We start from the raw sequence: 19,111 nt of genomic DNA, 5'->3' as shown, positions 1-19,111 counted from the left end.
CTGGATTAATGGTGCACACAGCGATGCTTTCACACAAAAGTGTGATGGACACTAAAAAGCTGGAGCAGCACTAATGCATGAATAGTTTGTCTCAGAGTTTGTACTTTCAATTAGAAACACATTAAACTTCTGCACAGTTTCCAACTTCATATGAATAATATTGTAAACAGTCGTATTAGTGAGAATGAGGACAAACGGTTAAATATTCACAGAAAGTTTGACTTAGTCACAAAGCAGATGTCCCTCCCCTCCCCCCACTGAGAGCATGTATGCGTTGAGCAGTGCTCCCTCTTCAGGCTGGGAGATGTATCACAGGTTACACCACGTTGTCTTCTGTGGGCGGCTCAGCACTGGGGGGCTGGAGGAGAGTTTGTTGAACTGTAAAATGACATTTTCACTTAGGGGTGTACTCACTTTTGTTGCCAGCGGTTTAGACATTAATGGCTGTTTGTTGAGTTATTTTGAGGGGACAGCAAATTTACTCTGTTACACAAGCTGTACACTCACTACTTTACATTGTAGCACAGTGTCATTTCTTCAGTGTTGTCACATGAAAAGATATAATCAAATAGTACCATAGCAGGCTGAGAGTCTCACATCAACAAAGGTCAAGCGTGCTCGTTAGAATATCAGCCTGGAAAGTTTTCAAATCGGTCTTATCAGTGTTTTTTTGCTCGCTCATTCACACTTTGCATTATGGTTACGATAACAGTCTATCCTTCTGCCCAACATGGATAAAACTGGCCACGTCAGCCATTTTGACAGCCTGTGGTGTTGTCTGGTTAAAAATGTGTGTGTAAGTTTATATTATAGATTATATTTGTAGTACATCTCCTTGCACATGCACTTTTCCCCCTTAATAGTACGGGGACATACTTGTGCATGAAAAGCAGATAGAACAGTATAATCATTATTAGCTTCTCCAATTCAGGAAAATGGGCCAAAAAAAAAGAGGTCAGAAATTGTAAAATGCCTATCAGGGGGCTGCAGCACACTGACGATCGCAAAATTATTGAGGTGAGACCTCCCAACAAAAATACTTTGTTATGAATACTCGACAGGGGGCAAAAAACCGCGGAGAAGAAAAGGCGCTAGTTGACTGCAAAAGACTTAAGAAGAATAAAACGTGAGAGAACCCATTAGCCAGCACCGCCACCATGTTTCAGAACTGCAACCTTCCACGAGTGTCCAGAAATACAAGGTGGCAAGTGCTCAGAGACATGGCTACAGTAAGGAAGGCTGAAATACAACCGCCACTGCATAAGACTTACAAGCTGAAGCATCATGACTGGGCCAAGAAATACCTGAAGACCGTTCCTTATAGGTTTCATGGACCGATGAAATAAGAGTGACTATAGATGGAGCAGATGGACCTTTTCCGTCTGGTTAAAGATGAACTGAAAATGAACTCCCAAACCTACTGCCAGTTTGTAGAAGATCCTTTCTTCAAGCAATGGTACAGGAAGAAGTCAGCAACGTTCAAGAAGACCATGATCTTTATGCAGGGCAATGCTCCATTCAGCTAAAATGGATCATGAACAGATCAAGAAACTGACATTCAACGGATGGAAGGCTCATGGTGGTTATTGAAAAGAAGGGTGGCTACATTCATCACTGAATAGCTTTGAAGGGACAAAATAGTTCATTGTTAGTTCATTGAATAACTTCCTGAGAAATTAAATTTTTTCTTAGTTAAACCTTCTATTTTGTTGGGAAAGAAACATTTAGGATCAACTGAGACCATTGTATTTGTTCACCAATCAAATTAAGCTGAGAAGTACCATTTGCCAAGTGTTTGGTTTTTTTTTTTCTTTTTACAGGCCTAGTTAAATAAATTGGAATATAGAAGTACAGTAGAACCGATAAACCGGACTGAATGCACGTTTTTAAAACGGCTATAGTTGTGTATCCGTGGATTGCAGGTGTGAAAAATTGAAAAACTGAAATCTGACTGAAGCGAATGTAGTTCAGTTCAGTCTGAAGTTGTAGAGGAAACATTCGCACTCGGTAATTTAGTTTTGTAACGCCACACAGATCATAAGGTCTGTTAGAAATTATATATCAGAGCTACAAACCCCATCCTGCTCTGCTGTATGAGGATACTCAACACCGCCATCTTGTGTTTGTGTGTATGTGTTGCTGTGTTCATGAGGCAGTTTTGCTTAGTTTTTTCTTTAAGGTTTAATGTTCTATATTATTGTGAGTGTGTGTTTATGTATTTTAGTGTGAGCTGTAGTTTTGTTTTGTAATCTTATTTCTCAGGTGCAATTTTACGTGTTTTAATTCTTCCTCCCTGATTTCTGCACTGCACAGTGTATTATTAGAAACAGGGCTTCTCTGTGTAAGAGAACAGTTGTTTTGTGTTTTTAACAGCAAGTTATAGCGCTTATTGTGAACCGTTATGTGTGCAGGAGGCAGTTCAGCTGGACGGAGAGATCCTGCATGTGCCGGTTTAAAAAATTAATAATGATGATTTCTGTTCCTTTGGTGAAAACTTTCAGAGCGTTTTAAATCTACACCAGCCTTTTGTAAACGTACAGAAAGTATATAATCCGTATATGTAAAATATTTCAATAAATAAAAAAGCAGTGCTTGTGTTATTATAGGAGGTGACATTTTGTAGGAAAACGTGAACAGTGAACGCGCACTGTAGGGTTGACAAAAGGCCAAAAACGCTTTAACAACAAGTTTCAGCTCCAGTTAAAGGAAAGTGCTTGACTCAAGTAGTTTTTTTCCCCTACAACAATTGATTTGATCATATCACATTCCACAACACTGATTAAACCTGAGGTTCTGATTCCCACAGGGGCCTCTGTTACTGACTGTTTAATACTGTCTCAGTTCTGAGATTGATTTAATGTTCAGTCGAAGTGAATAGGTTTCATATTTAGTGTAAAATATTAGTGTAATCCACCTGTTTCTAAATTACATTATATAGCACATCTATCGTGCACACTGAAAATTCAAGTCCCAGATGTTTCTAAAACTACACACAACCGTGTGTATATATGTATATTTTATAAGTGTATATATGTATACAGGAAATCACACACACACACACACACACCTCTACTGCATCCTCCAGGAAACACGTGAAGGAAACCTCACCTTTCCCGGCTTGTGATACACTCATTCATCTGCTTTAAATATACTTTTTTTTCTATACATATTCAATTCACAGCACCTGTTAATTCTTTATTTCCTTTTTTCTACATCACTCACTCTCTCTCTTACTCTCACCCTTAAGATATACCCGTTAAGTAAAATTTTCCTTCAGCCATCAGAACAATACATTAACTCTGACGTGTTTGACTGATAGCATTTCGCTTCCGTTCTTGCGGTTTTGTAAACATAGAGCATATGGACGCTCCGATCGCAGGCTTGATCTCGTATAGCTCGTATCTTTAACCCTGCAATTACACAGTTTTAAGCTAAATTAAGCTATTTAGATCGTCAACACTGTATGAAACATTCCCAATAAAATCTTGGACAAATTCTGTAACAAATTAACACACGTTCTCCGTTTTTGATCACACGATGCAGATTCTCTAATGATAGACGTGCGATTAAAGAAAATGACCACATCCTCAATCCTTACATCATCAGTCAGCATGATCTGGGGTTGTGTAGAAAGCGGGCTTGTATGAACACATGTGTGGCTTTTACCTGCCAGTTGTAATACAGGTGGCAGAGTTTGTAGGTGAGTCTCTGCATGTGGTCTGGTTTGAGGCCACTGCTGTTGTACACCACGTTGTAGTGAGGGGGGGCCACACTGCTGAAGCGCACTTTGTGACTCACGATGAAGAAGTCGTACCTGACAAATCAAGCCGTCAGCGTTTAAAACACACCGAACACAACCTGAAGCTGCGATCAGAAAGACTGCAAGAGAAAGAGAAAAAGATGGATGAACTATGCCTGAACACGCCACTCGGGTCACATGACTTCGGCGTCGATGACCGTCGATGAGGGTTGCTCAGTCTGGCGTCGAGGACAGCAAAGAATCTGGAAGAGATGCGTTTCTTCACCACCAACACGGTCAGTTTGGGCCTGTAAACACAAACACTGACAGCTGAGAGAAAACCCAAAAAGCGTGCGTCAAATCTCTTTTATCAAGATGTGTCGAGTCTCATGTGTAATCGTCACCCATGGCCTTGATGGACTGCGTGAACTGAGGCACTTCGTAGTCGCCCACGCCGTCTCGGTACACCACGATGCGTGACGGCAAACATTCGTTGTATTTGAAGTAGGCCTTTAGCGCAGCTGAGGAAAAGAAATCAAAACAAAAAGCGATGTCTTAATGCGCTTCTTAACTGAAGCGACAATTCTAAAATTGCTCGCTTTTTCTCCTACGTTCCGTCAGACTGCAGTGTGAGTATTTCATCCTGAGTGTAAAGTCGGAATTCAAAGAGACTGCAGTGTAACGAGGTCATTTATGAGCATGATGTTCCTCCCAGAGTGCATTTCATACCCTGCACACTTTGAAAACCACCTGAGAGAAGGACGGTGCTCTCATGGTTACAGAGCAGTGGCACATAGCATACAGAGCACATAGCATACAGAGCAGCCCCTTTATGAGGAAGATGAAGGTGGGGTAGCAGCGAGGAAAACAACGTTCAGAGGATTCGAGACTAAAAAATTATGATTCTGTCCTTCAACTGGAAGGAAATGGAAATACAGAGAACAGTGTGTGAGATTAAGAGAACCAGCTCAGGCCTGAGTAAAGAATCCTGAGATGCAGGAAGTAGTGTTAAAAGTCTCTGAAATTTCCCACCACCGAGCTGAAAAACTCTTGTTGGATTCATAATCTTTACTGATCGTTTGTAGTGGTAACAATATGCAGATATACGAGGGATTAAAAAATATCAACAAATAAAGAAACCATGAGCATGCTGCTATATGCAGAAAGATTATCAATCAACGACAGGATGGTGTAATGTGACGCACCACGAAGCTAAACAGGTCTTTCTGATGCTTTTTATTCCTTATACCTCAGCAATTTGACAATTTAACATTTTATTCATTAAAAGAACGATACTGTACTTTTTCTCTCTCTTAAAGTTACGATAAACCAGAAAGGGTAATGCCCTCTCTTCTGAAGACTGGTGGAAAAGTTCAAATCTAAAATCTAGTTCATTAAACACAACCCTTCTTAAAGCTGTTTACAGAGTCCACACAAGTCATGCTTTAAGTACCTGGACATGCCCGGGTTGAGGCTGGCCACCAGTGCACGGATGGATCTCTTTTCTGCGGCACTGTCGTGTTATCAGTCGATACCAACATCATCAGGTGCTTCAACTGAAAGAGCAGGAGAAGTCACTAAAACAATGTTTTAATAGAATAACATCAGGGTTAGGAGGTGCCACTGTTGATCAGTTACAAGGTCAGATATGCTTTTAAAGGATGATTTTGGTTGTAGTTGAAATCCCAATGCCGGATATATTTCAGTTACTTGAAAAACTCCCAGTGCTTGAAGAACAGAACCGTACCGGGATCTCGGCGCTCCACGGCTCTCCTTCCATCTTGCAGTTCATCTGCAAGGAGATCTTTGTGGCTATGGTCATGAGGGTCTGAGGTCTGCTGAGGGTGCGAGCCACCACACACTGGCTTGGAGTGGGACAGTCCACACACAGGTACTTCTTCACGCAATCGTATTTATCCTTACGGTTGGTTGACAGGATCACAACCACCTTACACACATGATTTAAAGTGAGTGCTTCAGAACAAGAAGTAATGGTAATCTGTAGACTGAGGCTGTTAATCTGAAATTCTCTTATGCCGTATGCTTAGACCCGTAAAAGGATGTACTGTGACAAAAATCACATGGAAGCAGTTGCACTGCACTGCGTGTGTCACATCACAAAAGGTGAAACGACTTTAACAAAGAAAATCAAACAGCAATATCATTAAACTTTCAATTAAAAAAAATAAACTAACCACAGTTTCATTTGACTTATTTACTAGAAGTGTCATGATACTAGCTTTTATTTTCCTTAATCGAAAGCCTGAGTATCAGCCGATACCCATCCGATATTGTTTTCTTTAAGATCTACAACGCTCATTATTTTAACTGAAGCACTTGGTTTACCATTACACTTTCATACAGAAACCCATACATAAAGTATGAATATAATGAATTCAATCCTAGCGAAAGAACAGTCACATCTCTTTTACATGCATCAGTTATATGATTTGATTTCTGTTATCTCTGATAGCTGATCCACCGTTTTTTTTGCTGCTATCAGGTCCTGGATCAGTGCCATCTAGGGATGCACGATTATGGCCAAAATGATAATCCCGATTATTTTGATTAATACTGAGATCTCGATTATCACGATTATTCATTGATTTTAGTGATAACATTTTTTATTGCACTTTCACATTTATTAAGCTTTCTCATGCCACAATACAACACACAAGTAGGCATGAGAAAACTTGAACTGGTCAATTATGACAGAATTTAGGAACATAGTATGAGCCATGACACATTAATTTACCTTCTGATAAACTAAACATAATATTTTCAGTTCATTTTACAGACTGTATGCACAAAACAACCGTTAACCTGTTCCACCTTGTAAACAAATACAATAAACCTCAATGTTTAGTGTTTGAAGTCTGCTCCTCTTAAATATATTTAAAGCTGCACTATTAGACATTTCCACTGTCATGGTTCTGGGCTGGAGTCAGTTCTCGAACCGCTCTGTGTGTATTGTGTATATGTCTGAATAATCTCATATAGCATGTGATTGGGTGAGTTCATTTACCCGTCAAAGCGCTTTAGTTTAATGGTGTTCATTAGGGATGCTCCGATCAGGATTTTTACAGCTGAAACTGACCTAGATACCAGTCTTTTTTTATTTAAGCTTTATTCAGGAAGTCTGTCATAAACAGTTAAATGTAAGCTCTATGCTCATGGTCACTGTTAACTGAATTAAAATAATAGCAATGATACTGTTGCTTAATTGATAAATAAACAAACAAATTATTTATTTTTAGATATCTTAAAAACAATAAAGAGTCCTAATTAAAAGTAGACTAACACAAAAGTGATCCACATTAAGAAATAAGGCTAATAGCTTTCAATGAAATAGCGAACTATGCTTAGTGTCAAATTGATATTAAATGCAACCCAGAGTAATTAAACTTTATTTAATTTCTCATTTCATTTATATTTAATGAAGTTATTATATATATATATATATATATATATATATATATATATATATATATATATATATATATATATATATATATATATATATGTATGTATGATTTATTTATAACTAAGCACATTTTCTGTCTTTACATTTTAGTAGTTTTATTTTTGTTTATCAGTTTTAGATCGTTTCCCCAGTACAGTGTCCATGTCTGCTGATAATATTGTGTTTTGGGGGGATTAAATCAAAACATGGAAACTGATGTTGACTTTTCTAGTGATATCTGGCAGCCGTGAGTTTAAATGAAGTGAATTAGAGTTAGTGAAGGAGAGCGGCAGTGTACTGTATGTTTACAGATGGAACAGTTGTTACTCTTGATTATGATTGGTGAGGAATTTTTTAATAAAGAAGTTTGAATTAAACCCACCTTATAGCCTGTTAATGTCATGATTTCTCCTCACGCAAAGCACTGGAGCTCGAAGCGAACCTGGCAGCTCGAGGGCTAAAATGCTAACACCGTTTCCGGGTTTTGGCACTACAAAATAACATCATCCCTGCGCTGCCCTATGGTGACTGGCTATAAGTGTAGGAAGCGCTTGATTTGCTCTGCAGCTGAGTTTTCTATTAGCGGAGGACGAACTTTAAACGTTAATATTGCAGTCGATCATGTTCATTTAATCGTGGGCCGTCAAAATCGTAATCGCGATCGATATTCGATTAATTGTGCAGCACTAGTGCCATCTATATTATTTACCCATAGTAATGTGAGTTTTTTCTTCTACCCCCCTTTATTTTATTTATTTTTAAATCAAAGTCCTTTCAATCATATTTCATATCACATTCAAGCAGTTATCTAATCAGCCAAGCATGTGCCAGCAGCCCATTGCATAAAATCATGCAGGTACAGGTCAAGAGCTTCAGTTAATGTGTACATCAGACAACCATGGCATGGTTATTGGTACCAAATGGGCTGGTTTGAGTATTTCAGGAATAAGGCGTTTCCATCCACACACAACTGTTGCTCCCTCAATGTTTTTTGCACCATTCTTAGTAAACTCTACAGACTGTTCTGTGTGAAAAGCCCAGGAGATCAGCAATTTCTGAAATACTCAAACCAGCCCATCTGATATAACCAACCATGCCACGGTAAAGGTCACAGAGTTCACAATTTTCACCCATTGTGATGCTTGACGTGAACGGTAACTTTTTATGCATTGACGTGGACGTTAACTCAAGTTCTTTTTATGCATCGTGCCTTTAAAATTAAGTGGGGGGGATAAAAAGTGTTAATGCTGCAATTAAGACATGATCCTTGCTCAACATGGCTCTGGTTCAAATAAAACACTACGCACAGTAACCACTGCCTTCTGCTCTGAATGAAAGAAAAGCTGTCGAGAAGCTCTTCATTTTAGCGCGTGCAGTTCGGGAAACACGTTTATTTGCCGAGACCATTGAAACGTTTGTGCCTAACTGATGGACTGCAGCTGAATACGGTCAATATGAGAGCAAAGTTCTGCACTACCTAATTGATAAGGAACGCTTTAATAATTTGAAATTAACAGTGCTACACACTAGCGTCCCTTTCATGAAGCTCGCGAGGAGTAAATTTTAAAAAGGAGCCCAGGACACAGTAATGGCACAGACTACAATTTCTTTCTAAACACTGGTCAAGTGTGTTGGCTCACATTCCCAGCCTCTGAAGGTGGATGCCTACGGGCACTTTGTTGAGGGTCTTCAGCAGTGAGTGAGCGACGTCAGCGCTAAGGCGCGTATGGGACAACAGCCAGATCTCCAGAGGCATGCTGGTCATCAGAGGAAGACCTCGCATCTCTTTAGACCAATCCGTGTCACATGGGTTGTACTCGTACTGCGCACGCACACACACACACACACACACACACACACACACGCACACACAAACTCTACTCAGCAAGAGTGCGATGCGTGTCGTGTACAGTTGTGTTCTCTGTGTTCTGTGGTCCCCCTTACTGCTCTCGCTCCTTGTAGGATCCTCTCAGCAGGAAGAACTCTTCCAGTCAGATTCAGCAGCTTGTTCTCAAAGCTTAGACCCCATGTGCTGAGCGTAGTCTGAACACTGGCATTCCTGGAAGAGATTCACTGAAAAATTCAGCAGTGTGAATTGGTATAACGTTCATTTCAAACATTTAATCGTACACCTTCAGATCAAAAGACTTTTAAGATCATGAAAAACATTTCAGTCAGGTGTCCACAAACTTTTGATCGGTAGTGTATATCTATCATTAAACTTAAGAATGATATAATCAGAAAAACCATCACGCTATATGTTCAGCCTCGTGTTGCCCGGGATAGTCTCTGTAAAGTAAATACACATCCCTTATATGCATGCTACAAATGTTTCTTTTGTAAAATTTGTCTCTGGCTTGCACGTTAAGGATAAATTTCTAAATGTAAAGAATGTATAAGTTTCTGTAAAGCTGCTCTGTGACATCGTACGCTGTTAAACGTGCTATACAGACAAAAGCAGAATTGAATTAATAATGCAGTCGCTTTTATCCAGTACCTGCTCATGTTGTTGATGAATCTGTTGAGGCGGTTCTCCCACTGTTCTGGGGTCAGTCTGGTGTGAGTGGAAAGGTCCTTCATGATGTTAAAGTCGTGCGCATCTTATCAGTCAGACCTGAGTAAGTTACAACAATTAGTGCGATAAGAAGCAGACAATGATTAAGCGCTGTGTTTCTCCCGCTCTGTGAGGGAGACCTGTGAGGTAGCAGAACTCCGGGATGAGTAAGACAGGTCCTGGTGGAGGAGCTCCTGCAGGACCCAACCTCCTAACGTGACTGACCAGCAGAACCTGGTTCCTATCAGTGGTCTGCAGATCGTATTCCTAAAAAATATATATTATATCCCACAAAGAAATTAAGACGGGAACAAAGTCAGCAGTGAAATGAGGCTCCTTTAATACTGTTTAAAAAGCATCTCAGGGAAATTCCTCAAGATATCAAGTGAGAAATGCCAAGAATACATTTCTGGAAAAAGGGCGTCTACTTTGAAGATCCTAAAAATTTAAAATTTATATCCTAAATTATTTTGATCTATTTTGGATGTATTTTTTTCGGGGGGGTGAATAAAGAATGAATGTGTCTAAACGTTTGACGGTAGTGTATGTTTCCAATGCAAGTGCTATAGTATAGGTGTGCTGGGTTATATCTTATATAGTTCTATTAGGTTATACACGTGTCTATATGCAGTGGTTGTAAGTAAATATACAAGAACTGTGGCTGAATATCTAGTATATAGTTATTTATCTCTTTATTTACGTAGTATTGTTTTGGTATTATTATTTTTTTTTTTTCCATTTTATTTGATTTTTTTCTGCCAATCGACTGTCCACACTCCAGTCCAGTAGGTGGCGGTATTGCATCTTTAGCATTAAAACAAAAAAAGAAGAGAACTATAGCGCCTTAACCCACACTGCGCATGCGCAAAGCCGGATGACTCAGCCATTAAACTAGTAAAAGAGCTCTAATTAGCCAGTGAAGCTACATGTCATTCAGCCACGTCCACTTATAAAAGTAAATCATGTAATATTCTCAGACTGGGCAGTTATTGACAGGGTGAATTCATCGTTTTAAATAGAATCAAAAATAACATCGACCTATTTGCTAATCTCATTTCGATTAGCTTGCTCATTAATTACACTGCGCATGCCTGGACTGGACTGCCTCTTCAAAAGCTAGCATCGCTAGCATATTTGTATAATATTAACATTAATATTGAACCAGAGGACTGAATAAAAAAAGTTATAAAATGTTATTTCTCACTTCTTCTCCTCTTGTTGTTCTTCTCCGTGCGGGTGAGAGTTATGTTTGGTTGGTTCCTCTGCAATTCGGTCATGAGTGAACCACTGCTGCTTCACCGCCTGCTTCATACTGATACACCTGAAACACAGGTGTTAACACCGTTAACTACACACATACACACAATACAGCACAGAACAGAACCGAATAAACTCACTTTAGTTTGGGTCCAAATGGGCCAGAACTAACACTAACAACGCTTTCTGCTCCTCATTTCGACTTCTCGCGGTGACAACACCAACGTAACGGACGTTGACGTAAATTTGAATCTGAGGAGAAAATAAAATAAAATAAACCCAAATATTATTTTATAAAAAGCTTCATTATTCTCTTCTTCTTAAACACGATAGAGGATAAGATATACAAATACATAAAAAAACAGCTTTATCATTATTTTAAATCAAATCCACTTTAAAAGTGCTCCTTTCTAATTAAATTTTAATTAAAAATATACTTTATCTTACTTGTTAATTTTTTTTTAAATTAATATTTAATTCATCGATAATTCTAGACGAGTTGAGGTTTCACGTTCTTTGTGCTTTATCATAAATATACACTTTGTTTAAACTTTTGAGTTTGGACACAAAATGTAAACATTCCTCATGAATCCAGAACATTCATTTGTTTATTATTTAGAAAGTAATAATTAAACTGGTGAATAAAATGATCAGATTAATCACTTGCAACATTTAGAATATGAATTATGAAACAGGAGACCTGAGTGCGATTCTGGCAGAAGAGCTAAATTGCTTCTTTGCTCGCTTTGAAACATCACAACAACAGCACTCATCTGCTCCAGCCCCACCTCCACCCTCATCTGGCCCCCGTACCAGTCCAGCCCTGCCTCCATCCCCTTCTGGTTCCTGCACCACTCTACTTACTGTGAGGGAACACGATGTTAGACGGATGTTTCTGGCAGTGAACCCCAGGAAGGCTGCTGGCCCAGACGGTGTACCTGGTAAGGTGCTCAGATCATGTGCCCACCAGCTTGCCCACATCTTTACCAGAATTTTCAATCTCTCCCTGGCCCAAGCAGTCATCCCGGCCTGCCTAAAATCAGCCATAATCATCCCAGTGCCAAAGAAGTCGCCCACCACTAGCCTGAATGATTATCGTCCTGTGGCCCTCACTCCAGTTATCATGAAGTGCTTTGAGAGATTGGTTCTTCAGCACATCAAGGACTACCTCCCCCCAGATTTCGATCCTTTTCAATTTGCTTATGGTGCAATCAGATCCACAGAGGATGCTATAGCCGTAGTTGTCCACTACGTGTTGAGACATCTAGAGTAGCAACAGAGCTACGTCCGGATGCTTTTTGTGGATTACAGTTCGGCTTTTAATACAATAATTACGGACATTCTCGTCACCAAATTGGTCACCCTTGGCCTCCCCCGCCTCACGTGTGCCTGGATAAAGGACTTTCTCACGAAACCGGTCCCAGACAGTGAGACTCAGACCCCACCTCTCCTCCACTCGCACGTTGAGCACAGGTTCTCCACAGGGCTGTGTGTTGAACCCCCTCCTGTACTGTCTCTACACATACGACTGTAGACCAGTTTACAACAATAATCTTATCATCAAGTTTGCTGACGACACCACAGTGGTTGGACTTATCTCAAAAGGAGAGGAGGCAGCCTACAAAGAGGAAGTCCTAAACTTGGCAGCCTGGTGTTCAAAGAACAGTCTGACTCTAAACACCAAGAAAACCAAGGAAATTATTGTAGACTTCAGAAAACACAACACTGAGCTGGCCCCCCTCTTCATTAATGGTGAGTGTGTGGAGAAGGTCCACACCATCCGGTTTCTTGGCGTCCTTATCTCTGCAAACATCTCCTGGACGGACAACATCACAGCGGTTATCAAGAAGGCTCAAACGCGGTTACACTTCCTGAGGGTTCTCAGGAAGTACAATCTGGACTCCAATCTGCTGCTGATCTTCTACCGCTCGTCCGTTGAGAGCCTGCTGACATACTGTATCACGATGTGGTATGGTAGCTGCACCGCAGCAGACAGGGAGAGGCTTCAGAGAGTAGTAAGAGCAGCACAGAAGATCATTGGCTGCCCTCTCCCCTCCCTGATGGATATTTACACTTCCCGTTGCCTCAGCAGAGGAAAAACCATCATTAAGGACAGTTCTCACCCTGGCTTTGATCTGTTCAATCTGTTGCCCTCAGGGAAATGTTACAGGTGCATCAAAACAAGTACTAGTAGATTTAAGAATAGTTTCTTCCCGAAAGCTATTACCATTATAAACAAATACATGTACTGAGTCCACAGCCTATGTATATAGTGTCTCAAAACTGTGCATTTCATAGTACCTCCCCCATCCACCCCAATATCTATCTTGCATATCTATCTTGCATATCTTGTTTATTTATCTGTGTATTTATCTGTTTATTCTTCTTGTTTATTGAATGTACATGTTTGTACGGAACAAAAAAGGAGTGGCTCTTAATTTCATTGTACATATGTATAGTGACAATAAAAGGCATTCATGCATTCAATTTCTGGTATTAAGTGAGGTTTTTAACTATACACAGATATAAATATATTTTATTTATTTGTAGTTTTCATATTTGACTCAGTACATTACACCACATTTATTTAATCAACTATTTATCAAGTTGTTTTAAAAAATATTTAACTGAATGATTCTGTCCCAGATCAATAAAAATCTTCAAATAATCTATCAACACCATCAATACATCTAATCAGTAAATTAAAAATCTACATTTATTCAGTTGATCTATTGACTGGTTTATTGAAAGTTTTACAGCTTCGGCAGGTAAAGAAGCCGTGGATTTAATCTGATCTTCTGATTTCTAATGAGAATTAAATAACAAAATAAAGAATTAAAGAATGAATTTAAATAAATAAGGACAAAATCATGAATAAAAATATTTAAAAATATGGACTACATGTCATTTCTACAAGTGTTCATACAGACAGAAAGACAAAAGATGAAACGGATTTAACAGATACAGGACAATTAGGACAAGGAACGTGAGAAAGAATAGAATAATCATTTATTTATTTTAAAAAAATAAAATAAAATTACAACTGTGTTCAAGATCACAGCAAAAAGACAGTAGAGGAAACAAAGGAACAAAAATATTTCACATTTCCTGTTTAAATTCAACAGTAAAATCACATGAACTGAAGACATCGTGACTTTTTGAAACCGGTCGTTATGTTTTAATCAAACGGAGCAGGTAGTGATGAAGAAGCTGCCTCAAAAGATAATTTCTGTTCCTCAAAGAGTAAAAAAAAAAACCCATTAAATCCTAAATGTATGAAAAATAAACATTATGTACATTTTATGTCTAATTACAGTGAACCTGACAGAGATTGAAGCTCACAGAGGCGAAGTGTTCACGCTACAGCAAATTTCACCAGTTGACGCTAAACTCGCTCACTTAGAAGGTGCGTTTCTCTGTCCCGGGATATTCCTAGCACTGTGTGTGAAAGCTCCTGAGATGTCCAGCATGGAGACGTGTGTGTATGTTGATGTGTACACAGTACCAATGGTCAGGATGTACTCTTGTGTCCGAGTTTCTCGTTCTCCTGAAAAAAACACACACACACACACAGTGGAATTGTAGGGGACTCATTTACAAACAAAGATGACTACGAAAGACCATACAAAACAATTTCGTGCAATTGCAATTTCACCAATGCAAGTAGATTTCTGCAAAGAAAAGCACAAAAAACTCAAATTCTGTAAAAAGACGCAAATAAATAAATAAATAAAAAAATAAAAAAATAAAAAATAAAAAAATAAAGAACTCTGCAAAATCGTGTACGGACTGATAATTGCTATTTAAAAGGGAAAATCATTAAATGACAACACTGCAAGAGATGGTCAAGAATTAAATCATACACATACACACACACACACACATACACACACTCTCACACACACACTCACTCACACACATACACTCACACATACACTCACACACACACACACTCACTCACACACTCACACATACACTCTCACACACTCACACTGTGTGTGTGTGTGAAGTGAAATTCAGTGGAATAACAATAAAAAATTGGGTTATGCTAATTTATTAATAAAAGAGCACAAACCAATAGGTCTGTCTGTCTGTCTCTTTTTACTGTTATTATCACTTACTTACTCAAGTTTTACCAAATGCACACTGTGCTGTGTCACACCAATAAATCACTCCGAATTACATTCATATAGTAGTATGATGCCGGATTCACATGAACGTGCTACATCTCTCATACAGTGTATATATAGTAAGAGACACTGGTGTGGCTGCAATTTTTCATTCATTATACATTTGAATACACGACTTCCACTATTTCATCCAGTTCATTTAAAGAGAGCATCGCCTGATGTAACTATACAATCAATACTATCAATCAGAGACAGAGAGAAGGAGAGAGAGAGAGAGAGAGAGAGAGAGAGAGAGAGAGAGAGAGAGAGAGAGAGAGAGAGAGAGTGTGGCAGTACAGTCTTATTAATCCTGCAACTGACCACACCAACTTCACTGAAACAGACAGAGGCCACACCTACTTCACTGATACAGACATAGATGCCACACCTACTTCACTGAGACAGACAGAGATGCCACACACACTTCACAGACAGACAAAGAGGCTACACCCACTTCACTGAGACAGACAGAGAGGTCACACCTGCTTCTCTAAAACAGACAGAGATGCCACACCTACATCACTGATACAGACAGAAAGGCCATACCTACTTCACTAAAACAGACAGAAATGCCACACCCACTTCACTGAGACAGACAGAGATGCCACACCCACTTCACTGAGGCAGACAGAGAGGCCACACCCATGTAACTGATAGACAGAGAGGCCACACCCACTTCACTGAGACAGACAGAGATGCCACACCTACATGACTGATACAGACAGAAAGGCCACACCCACTTCACTAAAACAGACAGAAATGCCACACCCACTTCACTGATACAGACAGAAAGGCCATACCCACTTCACTGAAACAGACAGAGATGCCACACCTACATCACTGATACAGACAGAAAGGCCACACCTACATCACTAAAACAGACAGAAAGGCCACACCTACTTCACTAAAACAGACAGAAAGGCCACACCCACTTCACTGAGACAGACAGAGATGCCACACCTACATCACTGATAGACAGAAAGGCCACACCCACTGCACTGATACAGACAGAAAGGCCACACCTACATCACTAAAACAGACAGAAAGGCCACACCCATGTCACTGAGACAGACCGAGATGCCACACCTACTGCACTAAATCAGACAGAAAGGCCACACCCACTGTACTGATACAGACAGAGATGCCACAATTACTTCACTGAGACAGACAGAGAGGCCACACCCACGTCACTGAGACAGACAGAGGCCACACCCACTTCACTGAGACAGACAGAGAGGCCACACCCACTTCACTGAGACAGACAGAGGCCACACCCACTTCACTGAGACAGAGAGGCCACACCTACTTCACTGAAACTTCTCTGTATGTATAGGTCCATGACATTTTCATCAGTACAAATGACAAAAAATAACCATAAAAACTCATTTGTCATGATACACGAGAGGTTTGGATTCATTCTTGTATCCAAGAACAAATCCGGGTTTATCAAAGCGTGCGATCAAAGTTGTAAATTTATGCAAAAGACCCTCCAAGCAAATGGATTTTATCACACATGTGTAAGAGGAGCTGAACACCACGCCCACTGATAAATCCCACACATTAAACTGATGCGCTTGTACACAGAGACACTCAATTGCATAAAAAACGCCCTCCAAATCACCGTATACGCCAAACAACCTCCCATTAAAACACCAAGCAACGGGCTCTTCGTACTGCTCGTTACACACGACACGGGGCGTGTCCAAAGGTCTACGAACTATCTATGAACGTCACTGACAATGATGCAGCAATCCTGCTGCACGTTCTCTACATGGATACGGTTCAAAGACGAGACCCCAGGAATGAAAATGTAATTTTCTATCATTCCTACAAAACGAGTAATAAAATGGTGAAGAGACAGAGCAAGCCCAAAGTAACCGAAACCAACGAGAGAAGACCCTGACAGATTTGACATGAATGTTAAAGACTTTAACGTTAATGAACTAAACATTAGCTTAGTGCTAGCTAAAAGAGGAACTCGTGCGTGAGCGCGTCCTCGCAGCTTCTGAAAAAACAGCACCGGATGGTAATCAGGTATCAGGTATGAAGCGAGGCCCAGCCCTGGAAAAATAAACAGTCACACTATATAAGAAGCAGGAAGTGAATAAAAACAATAAAAGCTTCTCATTTTTCCCGGAGAGACAGACATGTTTAAACAAAATGGTTTTACAAGATGCCGTTTTCATTAACTACTTATGTGTCCACACACACACACACACACACACACACACACACACTCTCACAAATCGCTTTTTCACATATTTATCCATCATATTTTTAACTCAAATATGTGTTCATATACATGCTGAACAGTTTAGAACAAAATAACAACACTATTTTGTTATCTGGATAAATATCAGTGACACCAGGCAAGTTTTTTTTTTTAATGAATGTACTCTTTATCCATTTATAATTACATTTAATGCTGTGAAACATCACTTATGGAAAAACCAGTTGTTCCTTCAGCAGTGTTTATATTCTCTATCTCTCAACACTAATACGCAAAAAAACACTCAATACTTTTTGATGCAGAATGCATATACAATTCTCTCTCTCTCTCTCTCTCTCTCTCTCTCTCTCTCTCTCCATAAACCTATCTATCTCTCTCTTACCTTCTCCCACAGACATATGGAGCAGTATTGGAGAGTCAGCTCTCTCATAGTCCTCTCTCACCTCCCGACAATAAGCAATAAGCTTCGCCTTCCTCTTACAAACACATACACACACACACACACACACACACACACACACACACTCCGTTTCAATATGACCGAGATGACTGAGTAACTCTCTCTCTCTCTCTCTCTCTCAAAAACACACAAGGATCTGGAAGTTTCTGGACCTGGACATGGGGTGCAGTAACTGGATCTGAGAGACGGCAGTGGAGCTGCTGATTGAGTTACAGTGGAAATCTGGCACACAGAGTGAGCGCACACACACACACACACACACACACACACACACACACACACACACACACACACACACACACATACACACACACACAGACAGAAAATGGAAGAGAGGGTGATGCAGAAATAGAGGAGAGACAGACAGAGACAGAGATGGGCAGAGATATGGACAGAGATAAATAGAGATACAGAGAGCGAGAGACAGAGATAGAGACAGACTGACAGAGTAAAGGTGAGAGTGACAGAGAGAAAGAGAGAGAGACAGACAGACAGACACAGAAAGTGAGAGACAAAGATAGAGACAAAGACAGTGAGACACATACACAGAGAGAGAGAGAGGCGTATGAAGAGAGACAGAAAGAGAGTCAGACAGACAGACAGCAAGTGAGAGAGAGACAGAAAGACAGATGACAGACAGAAAGAGAGAGAAAGAGACAGACAAATACAGTCAGACATACTTACACAGAGAGAGTGAGCAAGAGAGAGAAAGAAAGAAAGACAGAAACAGATCAATAGAGACAGAAAGGCAGTCAGACAGAAAGAGAGAGGGAGAAAAACAGACAGACAGAAAGTGAGAGAGAATGACAGACAGACAGACAGACAGAAAGTGAGAGACAGAGATAAAGATGACAGTGAGACCCACATACACTGAGAGAGTGAGACAGAGACCGATCAAGAGAGATGGAAAGACAGTCAGACAGACAGACAGAAAGAGATAAAGAAATAGAGAAAGAGAGAGACTTGTTTCTCTCAGGCTCTCATAGTGACTCAGGGCTCCGCTGGTGCTGTCCTTGGTGCTGAAATCAGTCACCAGCCTGCAGTTCACTGAATCTTCATTACAGCATAAACATGATATACCATGTAACCAAAAGTATATGGACGCCTGACCATAACACCCACATGTGCTTCTTCCCTGAACTGTTGCCACACAGCTGAAATCACACAGCTGTATAGAACGTCTCTGTATGCTGTAGCGTTACAATTTCCCTTCACTGGAACTAATAGACCCAAACCAGT

The 19,111-nt window shown here is 40.0% G+C and overlaps 1 pseudogene; it reads right to left on the bottom strand.

Annotated features, from left to right (window-relative positions):
• Positions 1–3,404: 3,404 nt before the first annotated feature.
• Positions 3,405–10,950, bottom strand: LOC128630367 (piwi-like protein 1; annotated as a pseudogene).
• Between the last annotated feature and the right edge of the window lie 8,161 nt (positions 10,951–19,111).

This window comes from Ictalurus punctatus, unplaced genomic scaffold, assembly GCF_001660625.3.
Source record: "Ictalurus punctatus breed USDA103 unplaced genomic scaffold, Coco_2.0 Super-Scaffold_100056, whole genome shotgun sequence".
Classification (NCBI taxonomy): domain Eukaryota; kingdom Metazoa; phylum Chordata; class Actinopteri; order Siluriformes; family Ictaluridae; genus Ictalurus; species Ictalurus punctatus.
This window is presented reverse-complemented; position numbering and strand designations above follow the sequence as displayed.